Source organism: Rhineura floridana, chromosome 7 (genome assembly GCF_030035675.1).
Source record: "Rhineura floridana isolate rRhiFlo1 chromosome 7, rRhiFlo1.hap2, whole genome shotgun sequence".
Classification (NCBI taxonomy): domain Eukaryota; kingdom Metazoa; phylum Chordata; class Lepidosauria; order Squamata; family Rhineuridae; genus Rhineura; species Rhineura floridana.
The window spans coordinates 3,496,046-3,518,922 of NC_084486.1; the positions used below are offsets into that span (position 1 = coordinate 3,496,046).

The 22,877-nt window shown below is 42.7% G+C and overlaps 1 protein-coding gene across 33 annotated transcripts in view; it reads left to right on the forward strand.

Moving 5' to 3' along the window:
• SORBS1 (sorbin and SH3 domain containing 1) overlaps window positions 1-22,877 on the forward strand; it is a 270,925-nt gene that overhangs the window by 56,984 nt on the left and 191,064 nt on the right. For 10 of the 33 annotated variants that reach the window (XM_061634690.1, XM_061634703.1, XM_061634697.1 and 7 more), the window contains exons 1-3: window positions 10,004-10,177; window positions 13,960-14,116; window positions 17,226-17,342. The exons of 2 other annotated variants lie outside the window; for them this stretch is intronic. The gene's annotated coding sequence lies outside the window, so the exon portion shown is untranslated. Of the gene's footprint in view, window positions 1-10,001; window positions 10,178-13,959; window positions 14,117-16,300; window positions 16,454-17,225; window positions 17,343-22,877 lie in introns of those variants that run through there. 21 more of the 33 variants (XM_061634717.1, XM_061634709.1, XM_061634715.1 and 18 more) reach the window with 8 other exon arrangements.

Consider the following 22,877-nt stretch of genomic DNA (forward strand, 5'->3'; position numbering starts at 1 on the left):
CTGCTCTGGGACCGTTTGCTGAAGGGCAGGCTATAAGTACAAATAATAAACAAATATACTGGACTCCTGGGATTTTACCTGGAATGTGATCAGCAGCAGGTCTCCTCTGCCCACCTCCCAAACCTCTTATGAATGTAGAAACTAGCAAGTATTTTTTAAAATGTGAGATCTCTTCCTGACTGAGAGTCCAATTTTTTGTATGCCTACTCACTGAACGAAGTGGAACTTACTGCTGGAATTTACTGACTGGTAAGAGTGAAGAGGATCCTGCCTTGGATCCTGCTAAAAAGAGAGCATTTAAAATCCTGCTAATTGGTGTGCTTTCTTCACATTAGGAGCAGAGGAAGTGTTCAACTATACCTCCCACAGTAGTGTATCAGCTATCTAATTCTAATGGCTACAGCTGACACCATTTAGTTCTGGGTTAGCCAGAGGTCAACTTTATTGAGATTGTTGCCTTCTTAATGACCTGGAAGTGACCTTGCTCTATCATGACAATTACCTGGAAAAGGTTGAGATGGTGTTGAAGGTCTTGCTGAGCATCTCTGCACACAGATTTTGTGGTGGCTGTAGCTTGGGCTGTCATTATAGGTGCCAAATTGGTCTTAGATAGAACACTCACTTGGTACATTTACTTACTGCATTTAATTTGTTATCTTTGGGGCTGTGTGCCTTTGTATCTAGTTCCTTCCCAGGTGTTCAAACCTGATTTATTCTTATATGACAAAGTTGTCTGCACAGCTGTGGTTTTGGGGTCTGTCACCTTTTATACACTGTTGCACTGTCACATTTCCAACACCCCTTCTCAATGAATCTTCATCCAGCAAGGTTCATCTTCTTTTGTAGAAGCTGGAAGCAATCTCTGGGAAGTGGCTTAGTGAGAACATCTGCAATCATATCTTCTGATGAGCAGTATTCTAGCTCAATAAGCCCTTTCTGTTGTGCATCTTTCAATATGTGATATTTCACATCTGTGTGCCTGCTGTGTGAGTTAATCTTCTCAGTCTGAGAGAGCTTTATGCAGCTTTGGTTATCTTTAAAGAACTTCATGGGCATTGGGTCAACGATGCCTAGCTCCTCAGGCATCGGTTGCATAGCCATGAGTTCTTGACATGCTTGGGCAGCTGACACATACTGTGCCTCTGTGAATGAATTTGCCACAGTACTTTGTTTCTGCTTGACCAGTTTACTGCTCCACCTCCATAGAAGAGCAGATGGGCGTTCGTGGATTTGCGGTCTGTGGTGTTGCTGGCCCAGTCTGCATCTGCATAAGCCACTGACTTGATTAGCAGTGGCCTGTAACTTGAGTTTTCGGTGCCCAGTGCCTTTCAGACTTTGGCTTGGTTCTTCTGCATAATACCCCTACTGCAGCTACTATATCTGGCCTGGTATTGGTAGCCAGGTATAGCCGCTGTCCAATAACTGTTCTATACTGATCATTACTTGGTAGGAGTGGACTTTGTTCATTTCCCTCCAGAAAGTCTGTTTCTGTGAGTTTAGCCACTGGGTTGGCATCTTTGAGCCCCATGTATACTAGAAGTTCCTGAATCTTGTGCTTCTGGTTAAGGAGGTAGTTTCCATCCTCTTCTCTCTCTATTTGGATCCCAAGATAGTAGGTGACTTGTTCCAGTTGTGTAACCTTTATCTCCTGACAGTCAGATTCTTCTTCATAAAACTGAGGCATATCATCAACATGTGTCAAAATGTAAGTCCGCTTGTTATTTCTGCAGTGTGTGTTTAGACAAGGATCCCTTTTACCTTGTTTGAAGTCTTCTCTGATGAGCGTCTGCCTTCAGCCCATATAAAGTTCTCTGAAGTTTGCATGAAAGCTGCTTGTCTCCTGATTTTTTCAAATCCAGGAGGCTGTTCCATATAAATATCTTCAGAGATCTCTCCATGTAGAAATGCAGTCTTAACATCTAAGTGTTCAACATGCATGCTTCTTGCAGCTGCTACATTTAGAAGTGTTCTTATTGTACTGTGTTTCACCACTGCAGATGATATTTCATCATAATCTTTCCCATATTTCTGGAAATAGCACTTGGTTACTAGTCTTGCCTTGTAGCGTTCAGTTTTCCTTTCTGCATTTTGCTTGGCTTTGAATACCCACTTGCAGCCCACAGGCTTTTCCCTGTTGGCAATTCTGTGAGTGTCCAAGTTTGATTCTTGTGTAGAGCCTCTATTTTCTACTGTGCTGCCTTTCTCCATTTATCAGCTTCAGCTGTAGGCATCCCTTCAATGTCTTCCCATGCTGAAGGTTCGCACAGTGACATCTCCCTTGCAAGGTAGGACAGTCATCTGGCTGGTATACCTTTGTTGCATCGGAATGAAGGCCTGAGTTCTAGTTCAGGAGCCTCATGGTGGCTCCTGCACATTGCCCAATATCTCCTTCTGCTTGGGTCCCCATCGCTTCATCTTCAGCTGCTGAGGGAGGCTTGTGGACTTCACCTCTGTATATTGGTCAGTGTTGTATCAGGTTCTCTTGGTTAGGAATTTCTTCCATTAAGTCAGTTGCATAAGAATGATGTACATCAGTTTTCTGACTTTCATCACAGTATACTACAGAGCTTACTGTGATCCTTCTTGTCTTAAGGTCTAGGATTCTGTAGCCTTTACATCCTGGCTCATATCAAGTCATGACTCCCTCTGTAGCTCTGTCATCCAGTTTGGATCTCTTTTCTTTTGGTATGTGAGCAAAAGCCTTGGACCCAAACATTCTGATGTGTCCCATATTTGGCTTTTGCCCATGCCATAGCTCATATGGAGCTTTGGCTGTTGCTTTAGGTGGCAGCCTATCTTGTAGGTATGTGGCTGCTATCACTGCCTCTCCCCAGTAGTGGTTGGGGAGCCCTGCATCTAGCAACATACATCTCACCATTTGCATATGGGATCTAAATCTTCTCTCTGAAACACCATTCTGTTTTGGTGTATATGGTACTGTGCCTTGCTCATTCATATATATTTGAAAATGGTGTGAGAGGTACTCACCTCCATTGACTTCTGCCAAACCTATTGTTCAAGCAGTATGTTGCAACCATGAACATTTCCAGCACCTGGCTTTTCTCTTTCAGCAGATAAGTTATACAATATCTGGAATAATCATCTATGAAAACCAAAATATAAGAATTTCCAGCTTTTGAAGTGTTAAGGGGTCCACATGTATCTGAATGAACAAGCTGCAGAACTTGAGTTGATTGACTTGTGCTTTGGTTTGGAAGAGATGGTCGAACACTTTCTTTGTATGCAATTCACACATCTCTCCTCACTGTTTTGCACATCTTTATTGTCATGCCTTTGGCTAAATCATTTATTTGCATGTCTAGTATTGCACTTGTATGTGCATGTGCAAAATGTCTGTGCCACAAATCAAGACATTTGTCACTTGAACAGCACTTTATCACATTTGCCTGTTGTCTTACATAGTCCAGTTCAAGCACACCTTGACTCTCAAAGCCTCTGGCACGCACTTCTCCATCCACACTGATGGTGCACAAGTTATCATAAAAGGTCATATTTAAGCCTGTCTTAGTTAATGTAGCACCACGTACAACATTTCCATCAATTTGTGGGACATATCAGACATCTTAGAGTTGTATCGTGCAACTTCCTTCATCAGTTTATTTATTTATTACATTTATATACGGCCCCATAGCCTAAGCTCTCTGGGTGGTTTACAGCAATTAAAAACATTAAAAACAAATATACAAATTTTACATCACAAAAAACAATTTAAAAACACATGCTAAAATGCCTGGGAGAAGAGGAAAGTCTTGACCTGGCGCCGAAAAATAACAGTGTTGGTGTCAGGCGCACCTCGTCAAGGAAATCATTCCATAATTTGGGGGCCACCACTGAGAAGGCCCTCTCCCTTGTTTCCAGCCTCCCAGCTTCCTGCAGAGTAGGCACCTGGAGGAGGGCCTTAGATGTTGAGTGTAATGTACAGGTGGGTTCATGTCGGGAGAGGCATTCCATCAGGTGTTGTGGTCCTAAGCCATGTAAGGCTTTATAGGTTAAAACCAGCACCTTAAATTGAGCTTGGAAACATACAGGCAGCCAATGCAAGCGGGCCAGAATCGGTTTTATATGTTGGAACTGTCTGGTCCCTGTTACCAATCTGGCTGCTGCATTTTGTACAAGCTGCACTTTCCGAATCATCTTCAAAGGCAGCCCCATGTGGAGCACATTGCAGTAATCTAACTTGGAGGTTACCAGAGCATGGACAACTGAAGCCAGGTTATCTCTGTCGAGATAGGGGCGTAGCTGGGCCACCAACCGAAGTTGGTAGAAGGCACTCCGTGCCACCGAGGCTACCTGAGCCTCAAGTGACAGAGATGGTTCTAGGAGAACTCCCAAGCTATGAACCTACTCCTTCAGGGGGAGTGCAACCCCATCCAGGACAGGTTGGACATCCACCATCTGGTCAGAAGAACCACCCACTAGCAGCATCTCAGTCTTGTCTGGATTGAGCCTCAGTTTATTAGCCCTCATCCAGTCCATTGTCGCAGCCAGGCACAGTTAAACATTTCAGTGTGCCTGATCCAACTCCTCTCACTTCAACAGATGTTCCATTATCTAGACAACTCTTGCAGTTAAATCTGGATTCAAAGTCTCGAAAAAATTAATATCTGAAGTCATGTGGCTGATTGCTTCACTGTCTATCAGTCATGCAGTGTTTTTGAGCTGCTTTGAGTGAGAGAGAAAGCCTTCATCTTTTGAGGATGATAAGAATCTTTGCTCTATTTCTCTCTCTGTTTACTGGCAGCTTGGCTTTGTTTAAAGGGAGAGCTACCATTGGCTGACAGTTTCTTTTGAAGTGGCCCCTTTTCCCACATGCATGCATGCATGCATGCCATTCAAACCTATCCCCTTCCTCTGATTGGCTGCTGGGTGGAGCTTTCCTGAAACGCCTGTCTCTTTGTTTTTCTTTAGCTGTGTAATTTGAACCACTTGAACTTTCCTCTTTGTATTGGGAGTGTCTCTCTGATTCTCTTTTAAACTCTTTAAGAATGGTTCTAAATTCAGGGGAAGGTTTAGCATCAACAGTGGAGCATATTCCTTTGGTAAGGAAGCTAGAAAAAACACTATTTTCTGGGCATTATCCAGATTGCCTTCTGCAACCTTCAGTTTATCAATTAAATTCAGGAAATTTTCTGCATGCGTATGGGGGCATTCACCTTCCCTTAGCCACATGGTAACAATTTCTTTATATGCCCGAATTTGGTCTTGTATACCTGTATACTTGTATACCTTGTATATCCAGTTTCCTCCTCCTTAACATCCACGAGTTGAGAATCTGTTAAAGCGCCAGCAATAAGAGATTGTACCGTATTGTTGATGTCCCAAGGTGCTACGGTGTTTGCATCTTCTGTCTGCCCTGGTCTCTCCATCTTTATGGCTTGCACCAGTCTGTACTCAGCCAAACTCTGTACATCCAGGCTTCTAAGTTGTCTCATGTTAGCTTTGGGATCTGACCACGTCCACTGGAACTTGCAGGACTCTCAGCTATGATTCTTTCTCTATTTTTGCCTTTTAGCTTTTGTTCTTAGTCTCAGCAATTTCTCTTAGATTTACTGCCTCGCCACTTTGTGCCCTGAGCCCATTAACCTGCTGGGATCAATGGATTATAATGGTATTTTGCAGAATTAAGCTATACTTCAGCTTGGTAGAAATTGAACTGAGAGTCTATAAGAAAAATATCGAAGTAAGTTTATTGTAGGAAATACATTAAGATAGAAAAGACGAACTAGATAGGAGATGCTACAGGGGAGATGTCTGCTGCATCTGTGTTCCTCCTCAGGGAGCCATGTTGGCAAGAACAACAAAGGGAAGACTGAGATCAGAGAAGGAGCAAGAAGAGAGATTAGTTTCCTCTGAGGATATCAGTTTACACCTGGAAGGAAAGGTGAGCAGTCTAGGAATTTAGGAGGACTTCTCTCTACTTCCCATGTAGCATGCAGTCTCCTCCCAGGCTTCAAGCTGAGTTGCACTGTCACATTTGCAACAGTTACCAGAGAGCCATGAATGCAGTCCAGTCCCCTGGGAGACCTGCATGTCTCATGAGAGGCCAGCTACCTCCCACAGAGATTGTTCTGCTCACAGAAAGCAGACCAAAGTGGGAGGCTGAAGAAGATGCAGTCGTCTTCCCCTCTCCTCCGTTCTAGAGCAATAAAGTATGTTTCCAACCCCCTCCCCTCTACATTTGAGTCCATGGGGTGGTGGAAGGAAGGACATGAGTATAGGCTGCAGGGCCAGACTTGAGCCCTTTAGACCTGCTCAGTCTGAAGGCTTTATGTTGTTATTGCTATATATGAACAGTTCCCTCATTTTAAAAGTGCCTTGCAATCCTAATCATCAGGCTTTGCAAAGCAGCCAATAAGAAGTAAAAGAAGACTGGCATTGCTAGTGTCCCATTTTGTGTATTCATATTCCGCCTGCCATTCATCTTGTCTTATGCAATGCTGACATCAGCTGTGTGGGTCATGGCTGACATAAGGAACATCCACCCACCTACCAACCCACACGCATTGCATGCAAGTGCTTAAGCCTGCAAGGGTTTACATGTATCACAAATTGAAGTGGATTATGTTGCATATGGAAGTGCTTCTTTGTATGTGAATAGCAGCTTTGTAGCATAATTACTGAGGTATGTTTAAATCGAACTGTAATAACACTGTGCCTTTTTCTTTTTGCCTGAAACAGCCACCCAAGTAAATTCAAAACAATGTTGAGACTTGACTTATTTTTATTTATTTATTTTATTATTTGATTTATATCCCATCCTTCCTTCCAGCAGGAGCCCAGGGCGGCAAACAGAAATGCTAAGAACACTTTAAAACATCATAAAAACAGACCTTAAAATACATTAAAACAAAACAATGTTAAAAACATTTTTTAAAAGCTTTAAAAACATCTTTTAAAAAAGGGTTAAAAACATTTTAAAAAACAAGCAATTCTAACACAGATGCAGACTGGGATAAGTCTCAACTTAAAAGGCTTCTTGAAAGAGGAAAGTCTTCAAAAGGTGCCAAAAAGATAGCAGGAATGGCACCTGCCTAATATTCAAGGCGAGGGAAATTCCACAGGGTAGGTGCCGCCACACAACCTCTGTTTCCTATATTGTGCAGAACAAATCTCCTGATAAGATGGTATCTGCAGGAGGCCCTCACCTGCAGAGCACAGTGATTGACTGTGTATATAAGGGGTAAGACGGTCTTTCAGTTATCCTGGTCCCTAGCTATATAGGGCTTTGTAGACCAAAACTAGACTTTGAACTTGGCCCGGTAGCCAATGGGCAGCCAATGCAATTCTTTCAGCTGTGGGGTGACATGCTGGCGATACCCTGCCCCAGTGAGCAGTCTCACTGCCGCATTTTGCACCAGCTGCAACTTCCGGAGCAACCTCAAGGCTAGCTCCACATAGAGCGCATTACAGTAATCCAGCCTGGAGGTTACCAGTGCGTGGACAACAGTGGTCAGTCTATCCTGGTCCAGAAACGGCCGCAGCTGTCTTACCAGTTGAAGCCGGAAAAAGGCACTCCTAGCCAGTAAGGTCACCTGGGCCTCTAGCGACAAAGATGGATCCAAGAGCACCCCCAGACTACAGACCTGCTCTTTCAGAGGGAGTACAACTCCGTCCAAAGCAGGCAAAAACTTGGGAACCACCAACCCACAGTGCCTCCGTCTTGCCAGGATTCAGACTCAGTTTATTGTCCCTCATCCAGCCCACTACCGAGTTCAGGCAGTGGTCCAGGGCTTGCACGGCCTCTCCTGATTCAGATGTTACAGAGGGATAGAACTGCGTATCATCAGCTTACTGCTGACACCTCACCCTAAAGCTCCTGATGACCACTCCCAAGGGCTTCATGTAGATGTTAAACAGCATGGGGGACAAGATGGTACCCTGCGGCACCCCACAGCACAACGGCCAGGAGGCCGAAAGACAGTCACCCAATGCTATTCCCTGAGAGCGACTCTGGAGATAGGATCAGAACCACTCTTAAACAGTACCTCCAATACCCATCTCACCAAGTCGGCCCAGAACGATACCATGGTCAATGGTGTCAAAAGCTGCTGAGAGATCAAGTAAGGGTAACAGGGTTGCACTCCTCCTGTCCTTCACCCGATAATGGTGATCCATCAGGGCGACCAAGGCCAATTCAGTCCCATAACCAGGCCTGAACCCAGACTGGGATGGGTCAAGATAATCTGCTTCATCCAAGAGTACTTGAGATTGCTGCACCACAATCCTTACAATCACCTTCCCTAAGAACTGGGTATTTGCAACCGGGCAGTAGATGTCGCAAACCAATGGGTTCAGGGTAGACTTTTTCAGGAGTGGTCGACTCACCACCTCTTTCAGGGCAGCTGGAACCACTCCCTCCCACAATGGTGCGTTGACCAAACCCTGGATCCTGTTGGTCAGACCCCCTCGGCAAGCTTTAATAAGCCAAGAAGAGCAAGGGTCGAGAGGACACGTTGTTGGCCGCATCATCGCAAGCACCTTGTCTACATCATCAGGCTGCATCAACTGAAACCGTTCCCAAGAAGTTGCAGCAGACGTTGCACTGAACACCTCATTGGGACTACAGTAGATGTGGACGGGGCATGAAGACTGCTACGGAGATGAGCAACTTTACCCTCAAAGTGCCTTGCAGACAATTCACAGTGGGCCTCCAAAGGGTCTAAAACTCCATTTCTTGGAGTTGATGTCAACAGACCCCTGACAATATGGAAAAGCTCCACCGGATGGCTATTTGAGGATGCGATGGAGGCAGAGAAGTGGGCCTTCTTCGCCGCCCTCACCACCACACAGTAGGCACGGTTATGATGTATTACTCGTGCCCGATCAGCCTCACAGCACGTCTTTTGCCACTTGCACTCTAGCCGTCGTCCAGCCTGTTTCATTGCCCTTAGGTCACTGGTGTGTACCAAGGTGCAAGCTGGGCTCCCCAATGCCGGAGAGGGCGCTCAGGGGCAACCGTGTCAAGAGCCCGACGCACCTCGCTGTTCCACAGCATGACAAGGGCTTCAACAGGGTCATCTGCTCTATCTACTGGGAACTCCCCCAGGGCATTCAGGAATCCAGTGGATTCCATTAGGCTCTGGAGGCAGACCATCTTCATCTGTCCACCACTCCTGCAGGGAAGGATCAGAGCCATAAGTCTAAACTTCACCAGAAAGTAATCTGACCATGATAATGGGGTGACATCCATCCCCCCTATCTCCAGACCAACTCTTCCTCCATCTGGAGCAAAAACCAAGTTGAGGGTGTGCCCTGCCCTATGTGTTGGGTCAGTGCCCCATATAGGCATTTCATGGGGTAACTTTAGCTCTGTTAAAAAGATTTCCCTCCCAATTAATATCATTTCAGCTTTGCATTGTTCAGAGTGTAATGGCTGTATCAGGGGTTGTGAACCTCAGGCCTGGGGGCCAAATGTGGCGCTCTTGGCCTCTCTATGTGGCCCTCTGAATTCTTCCCAGGCCACAGCCCCTCTCCCAGGGCATAGCCTTCACTGACCTTGCTTTGCACCCTGAACAGATTGGAACAAACATAACATTTATATTTGTTGTTCCGCCCACTTTTGCCTGTGGCCCCACCCAACACTGGCACATGGCGCTTGGAAGGTTGTCCACAAGGAAATGTGGCCTCAGGCTGAAAAAGTTTCTCTACATCCTGGAATAGCCTGATCTCCTGATTCTTTTAACACAGAACCTGGCCTCAGCAAGTGCTCACACAGCAGTGAATGAATGCCCAATCTACAGAAAAATATCATTTGTCTCTTAATAACGGCAGTGTTATCAGTTGAAAGAAAACTTTTTAAAACAGTGAACTTTCTGACTACTGGGAATCCACCCAGTAAATTAGTCTGCTTGCCAAGATTTTGAGGAGAAGCGGCTTGGATATTGCCCTTCCTTTTTACAGCAGCTGTTTCCATTTTGTATTTTAATGAGTAGGCTGAACTTCAGCCATGGGGGAAGGATTTCCCCTAATAGCACCCCCTCCCACTGCTAGTGGAGGACTTTGCTGGTATTTCATGTTCTCTGCTTGTATTATGCAAATGTCTTTAGCTGTACACTTCCAAAAAAAGGAAAACGTTATGTTCTCCGTCAATTGAATTCCTGATTACAAGTACTGTTGGGATTCCCCCCCCCCTTGGATTTGTCATTGACCCTGCCAAGTGAGTATTTAAAACTTCCCAATATTTAAAATAGTATTTATTTTCATGTTCTTTAGTGTAAATGGGGTATCCTGGCATTTGAAGACAGATCCAATTAGAACTATTATAATCAATCTTTAGAGGAGACATCTTTCTGGCATGATTAACTCTTAAATTCTTACTCTACTGGTGTGGAGTCTTTTCAGTGTATTCAACAAGCGTTACTGGCAGACGATAAATATTGCTAAAGGGCAGGTCTGAAGATTTTATTTATTTGTACTGTAATAATGACATATGAATGCATAGCTTTTAAAACCATTATTAACCAAGATTGTAGGTGTTAATCTATGGGTCAAAGTTTCTCTGCACATTTAATGGTTTTATGTGCATAATTTGCTTGCTTCATAATCAGGTTTGGTTGCTTGTAGAGAAAATTACTGATGATGCAATCTTAAGTGTACTTTCCTATGGGTAAGATCCATTGAGCATAGTGGAATACCTCTGAGTGAGCATGCATAGATCAGACTGCATGCAGCTTCTGAAATTGTGTCAAACTCCATGACAAGTCAGTAGATATTTTATTCCTTTGTGTGTCTGAAAAAACTAAAATACGAAAGCAGTTGTTTCCTTTTATGATAGCTCTAAAGTGTATTGGCTAAACTTGGTAAATAGCAGAATCCTCCAGAGAATATTGGCCAGCTACCCTGATACTCCTTAAGTTTTGTTGTTCTACAGTTTGTATGCATGTTGTTGAAAGAGGGATTTTAAAAAGATACCATAGAATCTTGGTATTTTAATAATTTGAAAACATTCCTAATTAGTGCTTTTCTCAAAAGATCAGTTTTGTTCAAATTTCTAAACCTTTTTGTAGGATTATGTATAGTTCTTTCAGTCTAACTGCATTTGTAGCAGAGAAAATTGTGCAGGCATCTGGTTTTAAGCCCTTCTGTTTCATTTTTACGTAAGTCATTGCATTTGAGAATGATGAAACAATGCAGGGAAGTACCATTTGGTTAGTTTAATTATTAGCCATTTAAAAATTAACACCTCTCCATTGCTGAATTGTACTTTGGCCAACCCAGCAAAATGCCCAGACTCGTGATGCTTGAAGGGGTGATGTGGGTGTCTGAAATGCTGGAGGAAAAGGGGAGTATATGTGTGAGGGTGACACTGGTCATAGTGCAAGTCAAGGCCACAGTTGTTGTCTGTCAACTCCTAGGGATGGCTTTGATAATGGAATCTGGCAGGTAATGCTGCTGCTTGGTATCCCCTGTAGTCATCAGTGACCACCTTTAAATTTTCATTTGGGTATACCATTTAGAACAAGATTATAATATTCAGAGTACTAAGGGACAGCTCTGTTTTCTTCAAAATTGATTTAAATTAAGGGCTAAATTGCACATGACATTAATTATGTCTTTGCGTTTAATGTGGGTATTTAAAAATATATAAATAGCAGCCAATGGGGGGTGGGAATGAAATTTTATCATAACTCGCACCAACAGGCGATTTCCCTCCAATGCAAATAGCAGCTTCAATGGAGCAATTTTCCAATTAGGGGAGGAATGGACTTCATCCCTCTTATCTGCCGTGATCCCAGTAATGATCAGCAGCATTTAATGTGCAAGTTTATTTAAATGCAAATATGCTCTAAGCTGATTGAAAGGGATTTTGGGTCAAGGATTCCAAAAGTCTTGGTATGTATGCCAAGTCCTGAAAATACGGTCCTATTCTATACTGAAGACACTGAGTAGCAAGTGAATGTAGGCATGGATATTTGAATGAGACATATCCTGTTCTCGCAGCAAGTGAGGCAATGTGCTACCTAGATACTGCATTTGGTTATTTTTTTTTAGTTATTTCTGTATCATATAACTGGCTCTGACTTGAACTGTCCTTTGAACATACGAAGCTGCCCTATCCTGAGTGAACCATTGGTATATTTAGCCAAGTATTGCCTGATTTTCTTTTTATTTATGGAACAAAATTTATGTACCGCTCGATTGTAGAACAACCTCTAAGCAGTCTACAAAAAACATTAAAAAATTATCAGTAAAACAATTAAAAATGAGTAATTGAAAATTTTTTGAAGCAATTAAAGCAGCCACTAACTAAAAAGTTTAAAACAGATCAACATGTATGTGTCTGGATAGGCTTGCCTTAAACAAAAAAGTTTTAAGCAAGTGCCGAAAGGAATACAGTGAAGGCGCCTGCCTGATGTCATTACACTATAAGAACTGTTTTTTGCAAGTGCGGAAAGAGTATTATGTGGCATCTATAATAGTGGCTGTTCTTTAGATTGAAGTGCTCAAATGGGCACATATGGCATAAGGCGGTCCCACAAGTAAACTGGTCCCGAGCTGTTAAGGGCTTTATATACCAGTAGTAAAACTTGAACTTGGCCTGGTAACAAATTGGCAGCCAGTGCAGATCCCTGAGCAGAGGTGTTATATGTTGATAGGGTCTTACTTCCGTCAGCAATCTGGTTGCAGCATTCTGCACTAATTAGAGTTTCTGGGTCAAGTGCAAGGGAAACCTCACATAGAGTACATTGCAGTCATCCAGTCTTGAAGTCATCAATGCCTGAACTATTGTGGACACACTCTCCTGTCCAGGAATGTTCATAGTTGTCTTATGAAGTGCAGCTGATAAAAGGCACTTCTAGCCACAGAGAGTGCCTGGCCCTCCACTGACAGAGTTGTATCCACAAGTACTCCCAAACTGTGTACCTGCTCCTTGTTAAAATAAATTAACCAAGCCCTGTGCTACCCCACTCGTTACTTCCGCCCAGTTTGAGAAGGAACCATTGATAAGCACTCTTTCAGTACGATTCTGGAGCCACCTGTAGATCCACCTGATAGTTCCATCCAGCCCACATTTAGCTAGTTTGCTAATCAGAATATCATGGGGCATTTTTTCAAAAGTTTTGCTGAAGTTGAGATATGTCCACAGCATTCCCACAGTCTACAAGGGAGGTTACCCAATCAAAAAATGAGATAAGATTAGTTTGGCAGGATTTGTTCTTCATAAATCCATGTTGGCTCCTAGTAATCACTGCATTGCTTTCAAGGTGCTTACAGATTGACTGCTTTATAATCTGCTCAGGTTTTTCCAGGGATGGGTGTTAGGCTGATTGATCTGTAGAATGGATGCCAGGATCATTAGGACCAGGAGTTCAGAGGGAGAAAGAAAGTTTGGTTGGTTGGTATTATCCACAGGCTTGCCCCAGGCATCTGAAAGACTGGACTAACTTGAAATCTCACAAAAAGGGCATGGGATGTTTTTCCTTGACCTATTTTTAGAAGCCCTCCAGATGCTGTTGGACTACAGCTCCCATCATTCCTGAACATTGGCCTTGCTGGCTGGGACTGATGGAAGGTGAAGTCCAGCAACATCTGAAAAGCACCATGTTGACTATCCCTGGCATACATTGTATTTGAAATATTAATATACAAAGAAAAGACTTCCACTGAGAGTGGCAGTGTAGTCAGGGCACTGATGGGTCAAGATGAGAAAGAGAATGATACTAATCCCTGGTCTTTCATTTGAGTGACTCTAGTGCAACCACCACATATGTGTATGGGAATACATACTGTGAAAAAAAGGGGAATGCAAACTGCTTTCTGTCATTCATAACACATGGTATGTGTGGAAATGCTATCAACACCAGAGAGACATGCAAGGTGAAAGAATCGTGGAGGATGAGGACAGACACAGAGTTATGTCCATGCTGTTGTGCATGACCTCAGATGCCCAGGGGTGCATCCCAGTGCACTCAATTTCTCCATGACTTGTGGTTGCAGGAGGAGGTACCTCACCAGGAATGTTTTACACCATGAAGAGGTTCTGAGCAATCCAGTGTTGCACCTACAACAGATGTTTGCTGCAGAGATTGCCATTGCAAGAACCAAGATGCTTGTTATTGCTGTCAGAATTCAGACAATGGCAGAAGAGCTACAGGTATTTAGATAGCTTGCTCCAACACTGCTCAAGCTACTTTGAGAAAGGAGCATACTGATGGACAGGGACAGTCTGGAGCATGAAACATCCCCTACCCAGGGATGAGGTCGAAACCATTCCGCCAAAGATGGGCAATCGAAACTGCCCTGATCTGAGAAGAGGGTACTGGCAGGGCAGTTGCTAGGGAAGGGCAACCCTAGTAGCAGAAGTCACTCTGCTTTGGGAAGAGGAAAGGGCTTCAGGAACTCTCTGATATGTTGCCATTGTTTTCACTGAAAGCCAAGATTTAAGGGGAATGAACCACATCCCATTGAATTACAATACGTGTAAAGCACATCCAACTCACATTTAAAGCGCATGATTTCCCCTAAAGAATTCTGGGAAGTGTCATTTCCCCCTCACAGTTATAGTTCTCACCACTCTTAACAAACTGCAATTCCCATGATTCTGTGGTGGGATTCATGTCCTTCAAATGGGTGTTGAATGTGCTTTAAATGAATGGTGTGGATCTGCCCTAGGTATGATGTTCATTCAAGAGTGAATTGAAAAGAACCATTTTAAAAGATACTTCTTACCATTACTCATTTCTCAGACCTCTTTCTGTAGTAAAGGGTCAAATCTATAAAAACGTTTGGAGCAGCCACGTTAAAAGATAAGGGCAGGGTATTCCAGGCAGGTATTTGCAGAAGAACCCTAGTCAAGGTTTACCAACAGCACAATCCAAACTATATCTACTTAGAAGTCAGTCCTGTTGAGTTCTATGGGGCTTAATCCCTTAGTAAGTGTGTTTAGAATTGCAGCCTTAAGGAGCATCCATCTTTACTTCCCAAAGTTCCCATCTAACATCACAACACTAGGCTCCTTTCTTCGTACAGTGGCCTTCTGGTGACTGCCCTGGCCTGAAGGCACTTAATCCTTCTTGCTGAAAGCAAGTAGGCTAGATTAAATGTTCCCTACCTTTTAGGGTATCTTTTAGCTAAGATTTCTATCTTAATTTCCAATCAGATTTTTTTTAATTGTATGCTCCAAGCAACTGTGATTAATGCTTAATGTATCATGCATAATGACATCACTCGGCCCCGCCCCGTGACATCACTCGGGCCCGCCCCATGACATCACTAGGGCCCACCCCTCAAATCTCAGGTTTTGGGATGCTTCTGACCTGGCAACCCTACTCCTAAGCCTGACCTTCATATAACTATGCAGGGTGCTATCTAATTTGTTCAAACTTTGCTTTACTGAAACCCAGGCCCGGCACCAGCAGGCGGCCAGGTGGGGCATGGCCCAAGGGTTCTGGCCGCTCCTGAGGGGCCCCTGCCTAGATCTACAGGCTGTGACTGGGAGGGTGGATCTCTGTAATCTACAATGGTGTCAGGTTGCAGAGCATGATTTGTGACTGCAAATCATGCCCTGCAACCTGACTCTGATCATGAAGCAGGGAATCCACCAGCCTTCCAGACAACACCCCACCCCCGCAGCCAGTGTGGGCTTCCGTGTCATCATGTTAGCATGTGCACACACAGCATACTGACATCACAATGTGGGAGGTGGAGGTGCAAGGGGAATTGGTGCCTGAGGGCTCACCCAAATCTGGTGCCGGTCCTGCTCATACCTGACTTCACCTTTGCTTAAATTTGCCTTATTGGAACCAGAACCTTGCCTTCCTTGATGTTGTCTGACTGTAACTTGACTTGTGCCTTCATTAAGCTTCACAAACTCATGCCTAGCATGTCTCCTGCCTCCCTCCCCCAGTCAGGGTAGAATTGCATATGATTTGAGACCACTTCCTGGACTAGAACACAGAGGCTATTATGAAGTCCTCCTCCTGCTAAGTCTTTCACTATCTCTTGTAAAACAGTTTTCACAACATGATCACAGATATAAGAGGGGGCAGAGCTTGGAAAAGTTACTTTTTTGAACTACAACTCCCATCAGCCCCAGCCAGCACTGGCTGGGGCTGATGGGAGTTGTAGTTCAAAAAAGTAACTTTTCCAAGCTCTGAGAGGGGGATGCTTAGCTCAGCAATACTACATGTGAGAAGGATTTTGGAACTGTTGTTGATCACAAACTGAATATAAGCCAACAGTGCTATGTGGCTGCAACAAAAAGCAAATGCTATGTTAGGCTGCATTAACAGAAACATAGTTTCCAAATCGTGTGAAGTATTGGTTCCTCTCTATTCAGCACTGGTTAGGCCTCATCTTGAGTACTGCATCTAGTTCTGGACATTGCACTGTAAGAAGGATGCAGACAAAATGGAACAGGTTCAGAGGAGGACAACAAGGATGATCAGACGACTGAACGCTTAGCCCTGTGAGGAGAGACTGAAGGAACTGGGTATGTTTAGCCTTTGAGAATAGAAGACTGAGGGGAGATACGATAGTACTCTTCAAGTACTTGAAAGGTTGAGGGCCAGGATCTCTTGATTATCCCAGAGTGCAGGAAGTCAGATTTTGGCTGAACATCAGGAAAAACTAGGCAACAGTTAAGACAGTAGCAGCAACAATTGAACACTTATATTTTTTTGATACCAAAGCTCCCAGAATATGGCAAAGCCTTTGTATGCTCTGCCTTAGGAAGGAGGCTGGGAAGTTCTAAATTTGGGATGTTGTTATGCAGCCAATCAAAGTGCTCATGTAGAAGAAGATATGGTGAAGCACTGGGTTACAACAGAGTCAGTGGGAGGTTCTGATATATGTGTAAATTTCCTAATCTGGAATGGATACTGAATCCTTTCATGCTAATGATGTTTAAAGCATCTGTATAAGAGACGTTTATGTACATAATAGGCCACTATCTTGTGAAGAAATTGAGAACAAACTGAACCCACATGGACCGGATTGGTTTGCATGGGCACAGTTGTGATATTTCTTAGTTCAGCCAACTACCTCTGAAATTGCCTCCTGATGATGTTTGAAAGGGAGATTCTGCAGTATGAGGAAGCTATTAGAGGACTGGTTTCTAGAAGACAGTATATGTTTGGCTAAAGAACCGGGGGCAACTTCTACTGAGGATCTCAAAGTGTTACGGGAACAAGAGCTGGGCTTTATAGTGGACCTGTTAGATTGGAATGCAATGTGGTAAAAGTATCTCTATAAATCTTTTTCAGGAGGGATTAGAGAACCATCTCTGAAGGTGATTCATAAATAATACCTCACCCCCAGGAGGCTTTCATTAATGTGTCCTAGAGCAACTCCAAGGTGCTGGAGGAACTGTAGTTTAATTGGTACGTATGTGCATATATGATGGGATTGACCAGTGCTGCAAGACTCCCGGATGGAAGTATTTTAGGAGGCGAGTTCAAGTCACTGGATAGTGGATAAGATTTAGCCCACAACTGGCACTTTGGGGTTTGTTTGAGGGCATAAATAGAGATTTAAAATGTAAGGAATTGTTGAATCAGTTATTTTCAGCTGTAAGAACAGCGATAGCATGGAATTGGAAGTAACTTTGGCACAGTGATATTAAAAAGTTTGGCAGGTTGCATTATTGGAGAAGCTCACGCAAAATCTGAGGGTGGTGAGAGGACAGCAAAAAAAAGACACTTATAAGAGTTTGGATGCCCTTTATCAATTTTGTTAACAATGATGAAAATCAGCATTCACCCCCAAGTGCCTATGTACATCGGTGGTATACTTGAGGAGCGTTTTAATCTTATCGTGGTGCTGCTTGGAACATCTGAAAGGAAAATGAGGTTAGAATGAGATGAAAACAGATTTGATATTAGTTAATAGGTAGCAGTTATTGTTTAGTCTTATTTACCTGAGTTGAATTTTGATAGAAAGAGACAGGGTTTGGATGAGATAAAAATCAGATAGTTTTTCAGTGTACTGTCAATCTCATAAGGGGGAGAAAGGGAGGATATTGCATGTATGTATTGTATAATTTTGAAATTAATAAAAAAAAAGAACCAGTTACCTAGATAGATGGTGGGCTCTCCAACACTGGAGGCACACAAGAGACAGCTGGCAGCCACTTGTTAGGTATGCCTTAAGTTGCATTCCTGCACTGAGCAGGGGGTTGGACTCGATTGCCTTATAGGCCCTTCCAGCTCTACTATTCTGTGATTCTATGAATTCTTGTTATATTGATGGTTGCTAGGATCCAAGCCATTATGTATAGTGAGATGTATTACATCTAGACCATAGAAAGGCTGTGCAAGATAGTATCATTTTGGCTGCCAGCTTCGCTTTAACCATGTTGTAGATCACACAGCTAGTAATGATTGACAGGTGCACTCTATCATAACACTGCAGCAGTCTTCCTATGGCCCAGGGCATTTCATAGCAGATCCTGTTAAAGTTCATGAGGATATGAAGATCTCTCTCTAAATGCCAAATGCATTCTAAAGGATAATTAAGCAGGACTTCCTTACCTAAATGAACAACTTTTCCCTCTTACTGTTGATAGCCAGAAGCTTCTATTAATGTGCCACAATATAATTTGGGAAGAAGTCTCAGCGTAGCTCAGAGCATTAGAACACCAACAGAAGCAAATTCAATGATATGTAAGTCATACTTTTTTTAATAAGAGATAGTTGTTCGATAAATAAAGATGCTATATTAGGGATCAAGGAATGTAGCTGTAGGGTTTTCCACAAAATGCATACCGCAGATCTAATCCTGCAACTGTTTATTCCTATGTGGAAGTTGTTGTTGAATGGAATGGCATTAATTACTGAAGAGCTGCGTTGTTGTCATTTTGGCTTCTGGTGAATACTTTTCTTTTCTCTGGTATTTCAAACGTATGTTCTGTCTCCAGTGCTGGTTTATGCTGTTCTGCCGTTGCCATTTCAGTTCTTCTATTTGTGCTGCACCCAAATTCTGTTGCATCTTGCTTCATGATACAACCACCGTAAATGTATATTAGATCTTGAATTGTAAGATACAAATATTAATATATAGCATGCCTTCCTATATAAATTAACCCACAGATACAAAAGTGGCCATGAAATGTTCAGGAAGGAACTCTTGCTTCCGTTAACAACTACACAAGGATTTGCTAAAAGATTACATAAATATGAGGTTGGAGGGCAAGGGAAGTGGGGGTCTGGGAATAATCTCTTTTGTCTACATTGAGTTGTAGTAATGTTGTGAAATTGAAGCCTTGGTACAGGGGTGGCTTTCTGATGTAAGAGAATATGTGCAGTCACAAGGATTGCTTGGCAGTGGTGGCATCTGAAGCTCTCACTCTGCTCTAGACAAAAGAGGAGATAAACCACCATCCTGCGCTTTGGAAAGTGTTGCACCTTGAAGGTTTTTCCTTCACTCCTCTGCATATTCCTTTTCTGCTGCAGAGGTCCACACCACTAAGTCTTTCTCCTCTCTCTGTCTTTCTCCTTATAAAATTAGGTTTCTACTTTTAAGATATATATGGTGGGGAGATTTAATCAGGAATACATTTCTGGGTGTGCTAATATGACCCTTCCCAACTAGTACAGTTTGGGACTGTAGAAGCTGGGTGCAAAGGCAAAGATTTTGCAGAGATATTTCTTTTTTTTAGAAACTCTACAAACTACTTATTTCTATTGTATTTGACTATGTGTTGTCCTATCTGTCATTTTGTCTATCAAGTAACAATGATTTACCTAGAATTCTACATCTGCCACATCTTAGATTTGGGCTTCTTTTTCATTTTTTTCCTTTCTTTTTTTGGAAGGGGATAAATTGTATAACACAAAAACCTTTCCTTTGATGATCCAAAATACTGAACTAGGCTCATGGCAGAATATTTTCATTCCTTCCCCACCACCTCTAGTTTTTCTCGATATGCATTAATGCTGAGTGGTAAACATAGAAGCACTAACTAGATGTCGCTCACATTCTTTTGCTGAAACATACGCACTCACTTGCTGCCCTCCTAAGCTGTTATTTTATTTGTGCGGTGATCTATGTTAACTAATGATCAAATCATAATTACTTTCCATCTACCTACAATCAGCAGTTTGATAAGCAGTCGCCCCACATGCCTTCCAAGTTATCCCCTGCCCCCCAGAAATGCACACACACAGAGAGAAAATTGTTACACAGATACAGTATAACACATACATCTTGGTTTCAACTATATACCAGTTAAGAAGCTGGCTTTGGAGCATTGTTCTTCCCTTAATTGCAAAAACTGTGTTTTCCCCCTACAAATATAGGGGGTGGGATGTAGGGAGGGGCAAATCTGACCATTTTGGGTTCTCCCAGTTTTAAACATTCCCAATCTTGAGTTCAGTTCCCCACATTTGATTTTTTTTAAAGTTCTCATGAAAATTATTCAGCATTTTAGTGGCCTTTTCTCCTGATATACACCTTTTGTGCAAGCAGCGTTGCCTAATGGGATGCATATCTGTATTGTAGTTTTATCAGTACATGCATTTTGATGTGCACTGTACCCTAGTATATGCCTTTTTGCACACATGACTTGGCTGGAGAACTGCACTGCAAAATTTGGAGTGGGGCAAATTTCAAAGGATGCTTATGTTTCAGTTCTTGTGCTGTTTTGAGAAGTGTGAATTAGCGCGCTTTGCCTTTAAATTAGAACTGAATTCATTTTTTCTCCCATTCGGGGGGGGGAGAAATAGGTTATTTAATTCCATTTAGAAATTTAACCTGTTGAGTTCATTGGTTCTCTGTGCATTCACTGAAATACTTTAAAAATATGTCAGTAAAATAGCATTTTTCCCCACACTAATGGAAAGCTATATTTTTACGAATGCTGGCCAGAAAAGAAATCCTTCAGAGCATATGTGCTCATAATATGTCCTTGTTTAAACGAGAACTTTCAGTTGTACACAACAACAGTTCATTATACAGATGCACTGGAAAGCTTGGCTAGTGAAATGGTTAAAGCTAGAAGCTTAGCTTTTGTGTCTATGTTGTCTATATTATAGATGAGCAGTGGGGCATGCATTTATTAAAAGGCAGAAAGGAAAAAGTCAAAGACTGATGTTGGCATCCATCAAGAGGATCTGTTCAAAAGCCTGTAGACTTCTTGTCAGCAATTTTACCAAGCCTAGTACCAAATTTGCAGCTAGACCCTGTGAATATTTACCCTCAAGCAATGCACATTAACTCCAACAGGACTTGCTGAGTAACTGCACATAGGATTGTAGCAGTGGTCTTCAGCTTTAGGATCTTACATTGTGTTTAAAATTGTGTTTTAAATTGTTTTTAAAATATGTTTTTAAATTGTGTATTTGTTTTAATGTTTTTGATTGCTGTAAACCGCCCAGAGAGCTTTGGCTATGGGGCAGTATACAAGTGCAATAAATAAATAAATAAATAAATAAATACTTGCATCTTACTCTCTGAAAGTGAACATGGGAATAGAAGGGAATTGGCCACTCCTGATGCATTTGACATACAACTATGAGAAATTTGAAGAGTGCCTGCATGGGAGCAAATGGTGCTTTGCAAGAAACTTTCCAAGAGACTTGACAGGAGCCCATTAGTCAGTTACTGTAACATTAGACCTTGATGTTTCACATTGCTTTGTTACCACATTGTGTGCTCTAACTCAGTTTTATTGATCACAGACCCTCAACACCAAATTAGGAAAGTACAATGTTGTCACTTTAATATTTCTTGGTTCTCTTTTTTACAATCCTGAATGTTCATACAGGAAATACAGCTGGAGCTCATGTATTGCCATTCCTTTTTGTAAGTACTGACACATCTTGCACTTATGAGTATAACGGATAATGATAAATGGTTCTGTGCCAATTTCTGACGCTAACTTTCTGACTGAAATTTAATTTATTCTGCTGGCATTAGGAGTTCAGCAGAAAAGTGCTGTTGTGCTCAGGTCCTCCTTGTGGGCTTCAACAGGCTTGTGGCATCAGCGTCGGGTGTGCGTATAGAATGCCAGGTTTACATAGTCAGAAGTTAGCCCCACTGTGTTCAATGGTATGCATAGTGCCTAGAAGTAAGTCTGATTGGATACAGCCCACTGCATTCAATGGTGGCTTTGCCATAGCAGACAGTATTTCTGCTCATGCGAGTCAGAGCACCCTGTGTTTGCTTACCTCTCTCCCCCACCCCCCATGTTACAGCTTTCTATACCATATCCCATTTTCTTCTAGAGGCTCTCTCAACCTTCTGGAGCAATTTTTTAGGAGGTACAGGAGGCTTAAGTGGGTGGAGGCGATAGTGCAAATTTGTGCCAAACTTTTGTTGCTGTTGTTGGGTTATATCCCTTCCTCCTGAAGGAGCCAGGGGCTGAGTGGAAGTTCTTTCTGCTAAGGCAAAGCCACCACACAATCAAGTAAACCTGAGCAGAGTCATAACTGGACTCCGTCCGTCCGTCCATCCATAGTAGGTAAGCAAACTGGGGAGGGGAGGGGGAGATGCAAAAGAGGTCAGGGCTCTACACAGGTCGGTTGTGTTGAAGTGGGATTTTTAGCAGGTGTGGTTTGTAATGAAATTCTCTCTTCTACAGAATGATTAAAGGTCCAGAAGTCCTATCCTTTCTTGCATTTGGCCATCCTAGAACAAATCCACCTGCTAAAACTGTGTGTGCCTCTGGATCTTTTCCTCCATATTGTGGCCTGCTAAAATCTTCCAGGTGTTCATGCCATTTTTCATGTGAACAGGGTTGGGCTTTGACACATGCAATCTTTGCAATCTCAACATTGAGGACTTGTTCTTCCTCTCTAATGAATAGAGTAAAATAAAACAAGCTTTTTGAAATTGGTGAAATGAAAATTTAGATCTAAGCTACAATCCAATCAAAGGAAGCTGTTGTCAGTAAGTATCCTTGAAACTGCCATTATAGA